The following is a 14,181-nucleotide window of genomic DNA, read 5'->3' as shown; positions in this document are numbered from 1 at the left end:
CTGCTGCAACTGGACTGAAGTTCACTGAAAAGGAAGGAAGGAGAAAACTCTGGAGGAAAACTATGCAGTCAAGAAATGAGAACTGAAGACTGAGCAGTTGCTGTGGGGTCCATTCCAGAACCCTAGAGGCAACGGAGAAAGAAACAGGGGAAATTTTAGTGGATGCTTTTAAAATAGCGTTTCTGGAAGCCAACTGGGCAAAGAGATAAACACGCATCTATCCAGGTGTCTGCTGGTGGGGAAGATGCAGGATGGACTGATAGTAATAACTTCCCATTTCTATAGCACCTGAAAGCGTGAAGTGCTTTATTACAAACTAGGACCCTCGGGTACATGGCTGGAACTCCCACTGCTTTCAAGAGGAAAACATTCCACCCACCACTGAAATGCAGCCAGCTCTGGAATGGGATGCAGCGGGGTGACTGACCAGGGGAACACCTGGCTACTTTGTATTTGGATTGCGAAGTGTCAGCAGGGATTCCCCCACAGGGAGATCACAACACCATGCCAGGTAATCAATGTTTCTAACATTAGCACTTGGACAGAGTTATTGACAAGCCAGGCCATCCCCCTACCCTGGGGATCCAGGAGGTGCCTTTATGATCTGCCAGCTAAACATCAGGAGGCAGGTTGAAATGTGCACCACAAGGCTACCCTAGGGGACAGCATGGGCTTCCCTCCCACTCCTCTCATGGCTGGGCAATGCTGCAGCGGCAAAGGAGCAGCAGGGCCGTACAGCTCAGCACGCGGTGGGGGAAGCAGCATCTCACCCCTAAGATCTGTTTGATTCTCGTCAGCCCTTCGTTTCCTCCTGTGACATTTGTTCGCTTGCTTGTTGACAATTCAGACATTAATCTCCCCCCCTCCGGTGTCCTGGACAGATTCATTTTTATCACAGTTCCGTTAGTGCCAGGTTGAGCTGGTTGGAGCCTCGGAGGGCCCCTGCACAGGCTCTTGGCAGTGGCCTCACAGCCTCTGCTGGCACCAGCAGCCTCCGTTATCCCCCCTGCCCTCCCTCAGGCAGGCCTGAGCTCCTTACCACATCAGGATACAGAACAGTGCATGAATTCCGGCCTCACTTATTTCAGAGCTCTGGTCAACCGCAAACACCGTGTGTTTCACAAACGCATCACTACAGTGTGGGGAGGGCTGGGGTCTGGGCACTGGCACTTAACGGATGCTAAGAGGCAGTAATTACCGAGTGGATTCAAACAAACAAGTTCCCCTGCCTTGTCAAACTGGCCCAGCATGGGGACTCTGGCCTAATCCTAACCAGGCCTCTCCAGGCCAGCAGCCCCTGGGGCTGAACTGCCAGAAAGTGTGTGGTGTATTGAATCTCCCCAGTTCTCAGCACTTTGGATCTCAGCTTGATGATGGGATGTAGGTAACCTGGTAAAAGACAGTCCAAATCTGTGCTCATTTAACTACAGGTGTTATTTTGCACCAGTTTAGTGAAACTGGTGCAGCTTTGTGTGTGGACACTCCTCTCATGGTGTAAACCTGGCTTATAGCAGTTTGGCGCTTCAGTAAATGTGCAGGTGCAAACTAAAACAGCATAACTAGTTTTAAACTTCTATGAGAGAGTCCACGAAAAAAAGTTTCACAAGTTTCACTAAACTGATTGAAGTTAAACCAGTGCAACTTGTGCATGTAGATAAGCCCTCGGCTGCAGCCTGCCAGTTAAGGGGCACGTGCTCTTAGCTGTGTACTGCTTTCTAACAGGTGGCTTTGTAAACAGGGAAGTGAATTTATCCAGCTTGTGAAATGGTTCCCCCTCTGGTGCCCTGACTGACTGTGTGTTCATATCCTCACCATACCTGGTACAGCAGCCATAGAATTGTTGTCTCTTTCACTGTGTTTGGTATAGTCTCGCCATACTGGATACTGTAGCCCTGTTACAGCTGGCTGGATCACCATGCTACCCACTGCTTCATCTACAGGCCAGATAAATGCCATTTGGGTGGCATTTTGTGTGGGATGAGAGCGCCATCCAGTGGCTGGTTACCCATATGTATCGCACTGAATCCTTTTGGAAATCTGGTGATCACATGATAAGCCAGGTGATTCCTGCACAGTGACTGCAATGCTGTAGGGCGAGCAGCAGATTCATAAGATACAACGTGAGAGAGGAAATGTCTGCAGAGCAAACACCGCAGCACAGTAAGGTGGAACCCACTGCCACGTGGCCCAGGCATGGTCCCAGAGGCGGTCTGCTGCCCTCTGCGTCCTCGCCATGAGAGAGTGCTGAAGTAACGCAGGCTGTACCACTGTCCCATGGATGGCCAAAGCTGCTGTAAATGTCCTCTGCCCCCAATAATGAAGAGCTGAGTGTTTCATGAGCATAGTGGCACTGGCTCCTTGGTCTGTCCTAGTGCAGCAGAGGGCAGGAGGAAGGAGGGGACCAAGTTGCTGAATTTGACTCATGGAAGGACACTGCCGTGAAATCATGGCAGAGGGTCTTGGTTTGCCTCTCATCTAGCTGTTCACACCCTAGGATTGTTGCTGCATATCCCCTGTGTGCCCGCCGGGCAGGGATTTCCATTCTGTTACAGCACAGTTACGCTCTGTAAGGCACTTCTGTGAAAGGGGGATTGTGAACTCCCTGCCACTCTCTTCCACTGGGCCAGCCCCCTCACCCCAGCAGAGGCAATGAAGTGAGTGTGTGTGTGGGGGGTAGATAAATAAGTGCAGTATCTGCTCAAATGATCTTACCAGACCTAATGGGCTCAGTTTTTCTGTTGATGCTGCAAACAACCCTCCAACCTCCCTCCGTATCCACAACTTCTGCTGGGCCCTTCCTGCCTCCGACACCAGGGCTGCTAGGAAAGATTCTGCAGCAGGAACCAAGCAGGCCATTTGCTCAGGGAAGCTGAAGGGGCCCCAGCTCACTTTCCTGCAGCTGCAGCTGGTCCAACAGGGCTAAACGAGCATAGGAGCTTGTTTGCAGCAAGCGGTAAAGTCAGCCGATTATTACATGTCTTACGGCAGTGCCCAGAGACCCTAGTGAGGATCAGGGCTCCATTGCGCTGGGCACTGCTCACATACATAGTGTGAGATACTCCGGGTTACAGTCCAAATAGACAAGGGCTGGGAGGAAGGGAATATTATTCCCACTTTACCCATGGGGATCAGAGGCACCTATGGAATATGTGACTGGCCCAAGGTCACACAGGAAACCTATGGCAGAGCCAGGAATTGAACCCAGTTCTCCGCCTTAACCACAAGCCCATCCTTCCTCCCTTCCTCAGTGCAATGCACAGGGCCAGTGCCACGTATTGAGTAAAGAAAAGCCATGTTTACATAACTGCTCTTCTTTTAACAGCAGACACTGCTACTGGCTGCACCCAGGCCCTGACACGGAGTCACCTGGACAGACCAGCTTATAAAACTAAGCACAGACTTCGACTTCCCTCGTGGCCATGGCTGCGATTGATGGGTTGTGGGCTGAGTTGCCAAGCAATAATACCTGCTGAGAGGGAGCCAGGGGTCCCACTGTGTGAAGAGGTATCAGGAGGTGGAGAGGACAGCAGAGGTCGCTGAGAGATGGTTCTGCTCCTGGGACACCTTCTGTCTGTCGTCTGGGCAGCTTCTTCTCTTTGAGGTACTGTTATCTCTCTGTGATTGGGGGAGGGGGTCTTCATCAGCCTAATCCTGCCAAGTATCCTTTGCTGGAACCTGGAAAAACAACAATAAAAGCCCTTAATCACCTAATCCCCCTGGGTTGGGAGCAGTGGCCCCTGCTTTGATATCGTCCCTGTCTCAGCTCATCCATGGGGGAAGGGAGGGAGCCGTCATCCTCACTGTCAGGTCCTGACAACCTCAGCGAGCGTCTGGAGCGGGCTGTCACCACCCTCCCTGTCCATACAAAGGACTCCTCCAGGTCTAGGGTGATGCACAGCCCTCTGGACCCTGCCACTGCATGCCAGGGGACTCCCTTTCCACCCTGCTCCCTGGACGAGTCCACCAGTGCCTGGGCTAGTGTCTGGCCTCCACCTCTGCAGCAGCAGCAAACTGAGTGTGAGAGGAAAGGCCCACAGGCAGGCTGAGCCTAGCAGAGACAGAACCCGAATGTCAGAGTCCGGATCCTGCTGTGCCACCCAGTTACTGGGAACTCCTTAGATTCATACTCTGATGGGTTTAGAACCGAGCTCCTCTGATTATGTCTGGATGGCACAGAAATCTATGGGCACTGAATAAACCTCCAAAGTCCCAGCTCAGCCCACCGGGGCTTGGTGTAAAACCTGGGCTGATTCTCTGGGTTGTTGTTCTAGCATCCTGGTCAGGAACGTGGAGGGGACATCCCCAGGACATTACAAAGCTGTACTTCCCTGCAGTTTGTCATTCCCTAGGCATCGCTGCCAGGTTCTGGGTGCACTTCTGCAGTGGGAGATTCACTGAGTCCCAAATACAATCCCATACATGCAGAGAGATTTCCTCCCAGCCACCTGCTGTGATCAGTGCATGCCTGAGGTCTGCTTGCCATTATTTTAGCACTAAGCACCATAGAAAAGCACCCGGCCACAGAATTTGGCATGTCTTCTCTCTCTCTTGGAGGAATTCACCCTGCATTGCTGTCCCTTTGCACAGGCTGCGCCAATATAGAGGGGCCATAAGCATCCCCCAGCCCAGGCAATACACTGTATCCAGCATTTGCCTTCCCTATCCAGAAGCCAGGGATGGGAGGAGCATGACCCTGCACCCTGGCTATTCCATGGCTGCATGCGGAACCAAGAGCCTAACTGACCCAGCAGTCCCGGAATCAGGGAGGCACAAGCATCTCTCTTCCATCCTGTGCCGACCCTACTGCCCGCACAGGGGTGAATAAACGTGGCCCGTCTCTCCCACCCCTCTCTGGTTTGCTCTCACAGTCTGCATCTCTCTCCAGTGCAGTCTGACGCCCGCCTGCGTATAGTTTCTAATCTGGGTCTCCCTTTCCGCTCTCGAATAGGAGATTTATATCTCGAGTGGAAAGACCTCAGTGCTTCCTCTATTGTCCTCATGAGTGAAGGCAGCACCCAGCCCAGCAGCCTAATTTACAGCCCCGCCTGCAGGCAGAAATCACACCAGCTGGACAAGAGCCCAGCCACGAGGCAGCAGAGCAGCGGTGGCTTGAGCCCTATGTGAACCTGGTGCCTTGCTACGCTCTTTCAGAGTTGTCAGAGAGCCTCCCCCTTCCGGCACCTCTTCAGAGTGGGGAGAGGCCAGGGATGACGCTCCCAACACGAAAGCAGCACTTGTGCCATCTCGGACCCTTGTGGGGCTGCACCGTGAACACCCACAGCAGGTACAGCATGAACATGGGCAGGGCAGACTTACTCCATGGCAACATGCCTCAGCCCTTCCCTGGGGCGAGAGGGGAGTTCAGTCTCCATGGCTCATGCAGCCCTTGGCTTTTCTGCTCAGGCTCCCACTGAGGGGCCATTAATGCTGGCTGGGATGATCCCTGATTCGCCACGAAGAGCTGGTGAATGGCTGAGGCCTGGGTGCTGGGCTTGACCTGAAAGTCTTGGCAGCCACAGGGATAGGCACTTTCACAAGGGGAGGAGAGCTAGGGCACCTGCACAGGCAGTCTCGGGGCTGGGGACCTGCAGGGCATTCTCAGTGGGCAGAGGCCCTCAGCTCTGGATTCACTTCTCCCATTGGTCTGACACAACCCAAGTTCAGTGAATTTCAGGCCATGGTGTAAGGCTCACATACTTCTGTTTGAGGGTGGGCAAACTGCTGCTGTGACCATCTAGCCCCCCTTTTACTTATCCAGTCCCCACAACCATATTCTCTGACTGTGTCACACCTTGAATGTATTTATCCTCACATCACCCATCATTCCAATGTATAGGTGGAGACCTGAACCACAGAGCGACTAAATGATGCCTAAGATCACCCAGGAGGTCCACAGTGGACCTGGGAATCCAACCCAGGTCTCCCAAGCCCTGGGGGAGTGCCTTAGCTACTGAACCAGCCTTCCTCTCCCACAGCGGGAGGTAGGGAGACCTTTTGGGACTGACCTGTGCCAGGTTGTTATTTAGCGATGGGATGTTTGTTTGAATTGTTGCTGTTATGCCCAGAGATGATGATGCCACCAAATGGTCATCAGTTGGGAATGACTTTTGGTCACTATCAGCTGGGCCTGCTTTTGCCTGCAGCACCAGATCCCTGGGCTGGAGGTGACAAGTACCTTATTCCATTACCAATCCAATGGGCTAAGCAGCCAGTCCACTCCATAAGAAACAGTCACAGCTCACTGTTAAAGAGGTGCTAGTGGCTCCCATGAGCAACACAGACCCATAGGGTCTGAAGCTTGGCAGCTTGGATCCAAATGTTCAGACTCTTCTCCTGACGTCTTTGGGTGGAAAATCTGCCAAGGTTGGGCTTTGTGGTGTGATTTTCAGCTCTTCCTGATGCGTCTGGGCCCATGCGTCTCTTGTTCAGCACCAAGACTGGAAATACTTTCCACACTGCTGGCACCACTTGACTCAATGTGAAACACTGCGTGAAGGGATGTCCTTGCATGTAAGTGGAAGGGAGACATTGTCCTGGGATGACATCTGCTTGTGCACCTCAGTGCCATCACAGGAGGAGGATGCTGCCCCCCAAGTGGGCAGCATACAGGACGACACCTGTTCCCCATTCATTTTTCTTCCATTCTCTTCTCTATTGCTTCATCCAAGCCAAAGCCTTAGTGGATCCGAGAGCAAAGCCGCCCTGGAGCAGAGAGGGGAGTGGAAGTCAGGGTCCAGAGGAGAGAAGCAGGTGGATCAGAGAGACCAGAGTTTGACTCCGCCTGGCACCTCCAGTGCAGAGAGCATCACAGCAGCAAATGCGCCCAGGTCTTAAAATGCTGGTGTAACAGATGCAGAGAGGGACTGAGGATTGGGGGCTTCAATAATGCTACCCTGAGCCAGGGGAAGGAGTTACTGGCCATTCAGCTCCAGGTAGACTGCTGCTCTCCCCCTTCCCCCATCCCAAAAGAAAAAGCCTGCTGGATAGTCTGTAGCTGTAACACAAACAGGAAACTCAGCCAGGACCCAGCCCTTCCGAGCAGGGAGAGGAAAGAGACAAGCTTTGTTTCAGAAAGGTCCTCAGTTAGGACACGCTGGCAGCCCGCACAGGGACATATGGGGTCTGGTTATGGGCACTGAGCATCACCGAGCTCCCAGGCCTTCATCTACCCTATGCAGACACCTAGAAGGCTGCACAAAGGTGATAAAATCCCCTTGTTTTCCTGGCCCCCTCTGTGCAATCCCATGCTCGCAGGGTCCTGGAGCCCAGGCTTGAGCATGAGCCCGAGCATCTGCACCACAATTAAACAGCCCCTTAGCCTGAGCCAGCTGGCATGGGTCAGCCGCGGGTTTTTAATGCAGTATAGACATACCCTCTGTGTAGGGTGACCCGGTGTCCAGTTTTGGACTGGAACACTCGGTCAAAAAGGGACCCTGGCGGCTCCGGTCAGCACCACCTACCGGGCCGTTAAAGGTCCAGTCAGCGATGCTAAGGCAGGCTAGTCTCTACCTGTCCTGGCTGGCAACGTGCTGCACCCCGGAAGCAGCCAGCAGGTCTGGCTCCTAGGTGGTGGGGCCATGGGGCTCTGTGCACTGCCCCGAGCATCAACTCCGCACTCACATTGGCCGGTTCCCGGCCAATGGAAGCAGGGGGGAGGCGATGCCTGCGGGTGAGAGTGGCACATGGAGCCTCCTGTTCCCCACTACCTAGGATCCAGACCTGCTGGTTGCTTCTGGGGCGTGCACAGCGTGGTACCAGGACAGGCAGCTAGCCTGCCTTAGCCCCCATGCCCCCGGCTGTGCCGCTGACCAGGAGCCACCCGAGGTAAGCCCGTGCCCCAACACCTGCCCCAGCCCTGAGCCCCCCCAAACCCAGAGCTTTCTCCTGCACCCCAAACCTCTCATCCAAATCCCCACCCCAGAGCCCTCACTCCCCTGCCCCTCAACCCCAGCCCAGAGCCCCCCTGAACCTGGAGCTCCCTCCTGCACCCCAAACCTCTCATCCCCATCCCCACCCCAGAGCCCCTAACCCCCCTGGAACCCAACCCGAGCCTCCTCCCACACCCCGCACCCCTCCCCTCCGCCCCCCCCCCCAGGCTGGAGCCCCCTCCTGCACCCCAAACCCCTCATCCCTGGCCCCACCCCAGAGCCAACACCCTCAGCCCAGAGCCCTCACCCCTTCCCACACTCCAACCCCCTGCCTCAACCCACAGCCCCTTCCCCCACTCTGAATTCCTCAGCCCCACGCTCCAGCCTGGAGCCGCCTCCTGCACCCTGAACCCCTCATTTCTGGCCCCACCCCGGAGCCCACACCCCCAGTTACAGCCCTCACCCCGTTCCGCACCCCAACCCCCTGCCCCAGCCCAGTGACAGTGAGTGAGGGTAGGGGAGAACAAGCCACCGAGGGAGGGGGAATGTAGTGAGCGGGGGGGTGGGCCCTCGGGGAAGGCGTGGGGCTAGGGTGTTCGGTTTTGTGCGACTAGAAAGTTGGTAACCCTACCTCTGTGGCCTAGTGGCCAGCACTCCCCCTGGGTTTCTGGGCCCTAGGATAGGGTTACCATACGTCCGGGTTTCCCTGGACATGTCCGATTTTTCGCTCTTTAAATAGCTGTCCAGGGAGGATTTCTAAAAATCTAAAAATGTCCGAGATTTCCCCCCGGTCGGCTATTTATCGACTGAAAAGTGGCTGACAGGGCGGCCGAGCGCCACTTGCACTGGGGCCTCGGCAGCCAAAGCCCCTTCCCGGCTCCCCCCATCCCCTGCAGCCTTAGCACGCCGCCCGGCAGCGCTGGGGGGCGCGGCTGTGTGCCTGCGAGGGAACGTGGCGGTGGGGCTGGCAGTGGCGGCCAGAGCCCCTCCCCCGCTTTCCCCCTCCTCCACAGCCTCAGCATGCCGCTTGGGCGGGGCGGGGTGCTCCTTGGGGCGCAGAGCCACACACCTGCTCTAAGCCAAGTGGCATGGTAAGGGGGCTGGAGAGTTGGAGAAGGGGGGCAGTCAGGGGACAGGGAGCGGGGAGGGGATTGAATGGGTCGGGAGTTTGGGGGGGGTTGTCAGGGGGGCAGAGGTGTGGAGAGGGGTTGGGACAGTCAGGGACAGGGAGCAGGGGGGGTTGGATGGGTCGGGAGTTCTGGGGGGGCTGTCAGGGGGGCAGGGGTGTGGAGAGGGGTTGGGACACTCAGGAACAGGGAGCAGGGGGGGTTAGATGGGTCAGGAGTTCTGGGGGGGTTGTCAGGGGGCGGGAAGTGGGAGGGAGTGGCTGGGGGTGGGGCTACCCCCCCAATGGAGTATCCTCTTTTTTGAAAGTTCAGATATGGTAACCCTAGCCTAGGAGGGCTATGCAGAGAGAAAACCAGCTCCCAGGGGAAGGAGCTTGATAGGCTAGCAGGGATGAAAGTGCTGTGGGGGCAGCAGAGGGGGGAAAGAAAGCCTACCTAGGCCATTTTAAGGCAATCTGAGGCCATGTGCACACTACAACACAGAGCTCTTGTGGGTCCACTGCCACTTCATGGTCCTGCCTGTCTTGTGGCTCCATTCCCCTCTTGAAATGGAGATTTCCTCTCCCCCACCCCCCCACACAGAGACCCCTGTCTTTCCCCCCAAGTAGCACCAAGGGGAGCTAGGGAGACCAGATGTCCCGATTTTATAGGGACAGTCCCGATATTTGGGGCTTTTTTTTTTTATATAGGCTCCTATTACCTTCCACCCCCATCCTGATTTTTCACACTTGCTATCTGGTCAGCCTAGGAGGAGCAGTACTTACCCCAGCAGAGGGAGTGTATCCACGTGGGTGGGCCAGGCTCACTGCCCTTCTCTCCTCCTGCCACACCCAGTGTCCCCCATTATATATATGGGACTGGCAAGGCCCCCAGAGCAGTAGGTCTCAGAGTAACACCCTATCAATATAAATAGGGTAGTTCACCCCTCTCAGATATTGTTTAAGGCTCTCTGCAGACAAAGGCAGAGGTATGCCCCAGCACCGGTTACACTTCATTCACAGTTCCACGCATTTCTTTGCAACTATGAGGGCTACAAACTTTAACAAAAACAAACAAACAACCCCCTGAGATTCTGCTGTAATCCCCTGATTCCAGGAGCTGGGGCCTAGACAAAGGCCTACAGGGCCTATGCTTAATCAACCTCTTCCTTCTCAGGCCAATGAAGGCTGGGAATGCTGCACAAACAGCATGCACAGCCCCAGGGAAGTGCTTCTTTGTTGCTCAACAGATAATCCTCTGGCCAATTAAGGAGCAGCATAAATGGCCTGGAAAAAGACTGCCATCCAAATAGGTGGTTGTGATGTTTAACTTTTGGGGGTAGGAAGATAGGGAAAAGGAGGGTTCCTTAGGACTGACTGAGGTGAAAGAGACACCCTCCCCTCAAAAAAATATAGCAGATTGCTGTCTCTCTCTCACTGGGCCTGAGTAACCAAGCACCAGTGGTCATGGTATAGCCACTGCTATGGATTCCAGAACATGTGGGGAGCAGTGAAAGCAGGGCCGATTCTGGCTTTCTGGCCGCCCCAAGCGCAAAAAAAAAAAAACAAAAAAAACAACGCGGCGGCCAGAACGGCAAAGCAAAAAACAAACAAACAAACAAAAAAAACCTGCGGCGCGGCCGGAGCACGGGTGCAGGGGGACTCCCTGCACTGCAGATGTGCCCCGGCTAGTGGGGGGAGGGGGAGGGAGCGGGGGGAGAGACAGAAGGGGGGAGGCCAGGGCTTCAGCAGGGCGCTGCCACGCAGCCCCTCCCGCCGTGCCCCTTGCCGGGAGGGCTCCGCACCGCTCCGGTTGGCTGGGAGGGAAGGACGGGGGCTGCCCTGCTGGGCTTGCTGCAGGGCGCTCCCCTCCTCCGTGCTGCCACCCCCTACAGGGCGGCCAGAGTGGAACAAACAAACAAAAAAAAGCGGCCGTGCCGCCCTAGGATTGGGCGGAATGCCGCCTCCTACAAGCTGCCGCCCCAAGCACCAGCTTGCTCGGCTGGTGCCTGGAGCCGGCCCTGAGTGAAAGACATGCTGCCAACTCTCACAATTTTATTGCTAGTCTCATGATATTTGGTGTGTCTCTTAAAGCCCCAACTCCTGGAGTCATGCGAATACATGAAAATTTCAGCTTTCATGTAAAAAAAAAATTGCACATTTCTAGCCCTCATGCCTCATGCTTGCTGAGAAAAGCCTGAAAATGTGACCCCCTACAGGTTAAAAAAAGCAGAAAACAAATGTAAAGACGTCAATATTATTTTGAAAAAAATCTCATGATTTTTAAGGCACTCTCATGCTACTTTGGGACCTGACTTGTGATTTTTGAACACTTGGCATTGGCAATAGGTATGCATAACCCTCGCCACGTGGCAGTGAAGAGCTGGACCTCACCAGGCCTTTCTGTTTGATGGGGCATACATTAAAGTCAACATCCAAATGCCCGACTGCAGAGCACACAGCAAGGCCATTGTAGCATTGGATCCAAGGACAAGGATTCTTTGGGAGTGATGCCAGAGCATTATTAGTTATTAATTTATTATTATTATTAAACACTTATAGCAGCATCCAAGATGAATGTAGTAGAGGCTTTGCACGCACTGAAGAAGGGGCAGTCCTTGCCTCGAGAACCTCACAGTCTAAAGACAGACAAATAGGCAGATATTAGGGGAAAGGGAACAACAATCCATCGTTTATATACAAATGAATAGATGCACTGTCGGAAGTGGGTCTTTAAGAAGGATTTGAATATGGACAGAGTTGTTCAGCTCACTAGTGCATGCACCACTCTGTACCACAAGGGGGCACAACTGGCTAATTTATTACAGCTATTATTCTTTCACCTCCTTCACCAGGCTCATATGCAGACAGCATTTGCTCTCTCCGTACAGAGAGGGAAGGCAGCAAATAGCTGGCTGGCCATGAGCCCCACGCAGAAGGTGCACTATTATTATTAATTATTTGTATTATTATAGCACCTCAGTCATGGACCCCAGTCAATGGACCCCAATTGTGCGAGGTGCTGTACAAACACAGAATGACCAATCACTCAATAGCCATATAAAGTACCCAGTGTTAGAACCAAGAACGAACTGAGTGTTTGCCTAGTCAGAAAAGGTTCCCGATATATTTATATCGGCAGCAGGGCATTTTTACACGTGTGTCTGTCTGTGCAGGGGTTGCCCCATTTTAAGGGGGCAATTTAAATAGTAAACTTGGTTTTGCTGTCTATGTTTTATACATTTCCTGTAAGGTTTATCATTTTCCCCCGTGGTAAGGCAGGCTCTATCCCACGTGACACCACCTCCTAGCTGATAGGAGGCTTGTTCTTTGGGGAAAAAAAAAAAAAGATAGCATGGCCAAGATGTTCCAAAATGGGCATTTAAAGTTAGGTTCCTAAGTCCATCTTAAGGTGCCTACATAAGTGGCCTTATTTTTCAAAAGCACTGAAGACTGAGCAGCTCCTGTTGGCTTCCAAGACTAAGCTCTCCTTGCAACTCACCACCAAAAGTCATCATTCAGGAGAAATGGTGTCATGGTGGCTGAGAGGCCAAGCCATAAAATTCAGATGGGCAGCCAGTTCTGCTGATGTGAGGTTCAAGTGGGAGCCTGTTGCTAATGAGACAGTGAGGCTCACATGCTGCCTGCTCTCCCCTATGACCTTACCAATGAAATAACACAACACTAGATGCAAGACGAGCTGAACGTTGAGAACAGGAGTGGTGCTCACCTGAAAGATAACCTGGGCCATAGCAAAATGCTGCCTGCAAATGAAGTCCCAAAAGCAACATTCACCATGAACAAGGTGGGGGAAGACTCTGTGGGATCACCCAGCAGATACTGGAAAGGCTCCCTAGGGATCCCATGTTGGGCAGATGTTCCCTAATTCTCCATGTAGACGCTGCTGGTTTCCCACATCCACTGCAACCTGGAGCAGTCTTCATTCCCTGGACAGGTGGCTCCTCTGGCTTCAGGTAAGGATGCTCTTTAAAGCATTTTGAGGGAGTCAAGCTGAGGGCTAAAAGATAGCTACAAAATTCAATACCAAGACCCTTCTCCTCTTCTCACACACCAAGCATGAGAAATCCCATAAGACCCCCAAATCAGGCACAAATCCTGCCCAGTACCTGAGAGACACCACTAGTCCCCTCAGCATGGCTGTAGAGCTGACTGAAGGAGAAAAGATAATGGTGCCCATGCGTGTGCCGCATGAGAACTCCAACTCCCTAGCTTCAAAGCCCCACCAGAGCCAGGACAGATGGAAATGGACCGTCTGGGATGCTGGGTTTAAAGCAGGAACATTGGCAGGCCAGGGAGAAGGGATGGAGAGAGAGCACCTGAGGGTTTTATGACAGCATGAGAGCCTTGTTCAAACACAACTGTCTTGGATAAGTAACAAAAATAGCCAAGGGCATCATAGTGAGACATGGTGGTCCTCAGACTCACCATTCCTCTATATCCTTGAGAGCCCTGGCACATGGCGGAGGTTACTAGTTTTTGGGTAGGCGGGAACAGGCAGTTCTTTACTGAGCCTTACATCAAGCCCCTCCTAGATTTTTGTATCAAACTGACAGCTGACTGTGCTAGTGAAGATGCTGGGGTATGTGAGGGCATCTCCGCTGACCTCTTCTGAGTGACTCCAAGCGACACCCTTAGGGAATGGTGGCAATGCTGCAGGTTAAGGGCAATGGTTTGGCCAATACGTGTGTGGACAAATGACGAACTGCTGGATAGGCCTGTGTGTCACAGGCTGAGGAGCAGAGAACCCCCCCCCCCAAACCTGTGTCACCTGCAACTTGGTTCCCTCAGAGACGAGAAGCTGTGCCGTGCCTGGCCGATGGTAGGAGATACCAAAGCGACGGGGACGATCAGAGAACAAAGCAGCCTGTGCGAAACCTGCTTTCAGGCCGGCTACGATTGCAGGCTTCAATTGTGCTTTGGTGGTGGTTGTCTTTGATGCGACTCAAGTAGCCTTTCTTCCTGCCCGATGCCTCTGGCACTCATGGCCTACAGTGTGTTTGAGGCAAAGAATGTATCCTGTCACCACGGCTGCTTCCCTTTATTTGAAGTGTCTCACTGAGCTATCTTCCCCTGACATGCTTCTTTCAATGAGAATTATTTCCCCCTGCTTCTATCTGTCAATGGCCCCCCCCCCCCCCCCCCCCCCCCCCCCCCCCCCCCCCCCCCCCCCCCCCCCCCCCCCCCCCC

General features: G+C 53.8%; 1 long non-coding RNA gene across 1 annotated transcript in view; it reads right to left on the bottom strand.

Annotated features, from left to right (window-relative positions):
* Positions 1-3,582: 3,582 nt before the first annotated feature.
* Positions 3,583-14,181, bottom strand: part of LOC117880493 — a 46,312-nt gene continuing 35,713 nt past the window's right edge. Inside the window, exon 3 of the long non-coding RNA XR_004646542.1 lies at positions 3,583-3,675. This is a non-coding gene — a long non-coding RNA (uncharacterized LOC117880493). The remainder of the gene's footprint in view (positions 3,676-14,181) is intronic.

Source organism: Trachemys scripta, chromosome 7, assembly GCF_013100865.1.
Source record: "Trachemys scripta elegans isolate TJP31775 chromosome 7, CAS_Tse_1.0, whole genome shotgun sequence".
Lineage (NCBI taxonomy): Eukaryota > Metazoa > Chordata > Testudines > Emydidae > Trachemys > Trachemys scripta.
The sequence above is the reverse complement of the archived record's forward strand: the minus strand, read 5'-3'. Positions and strand labels throughout refer to the sequence as shown.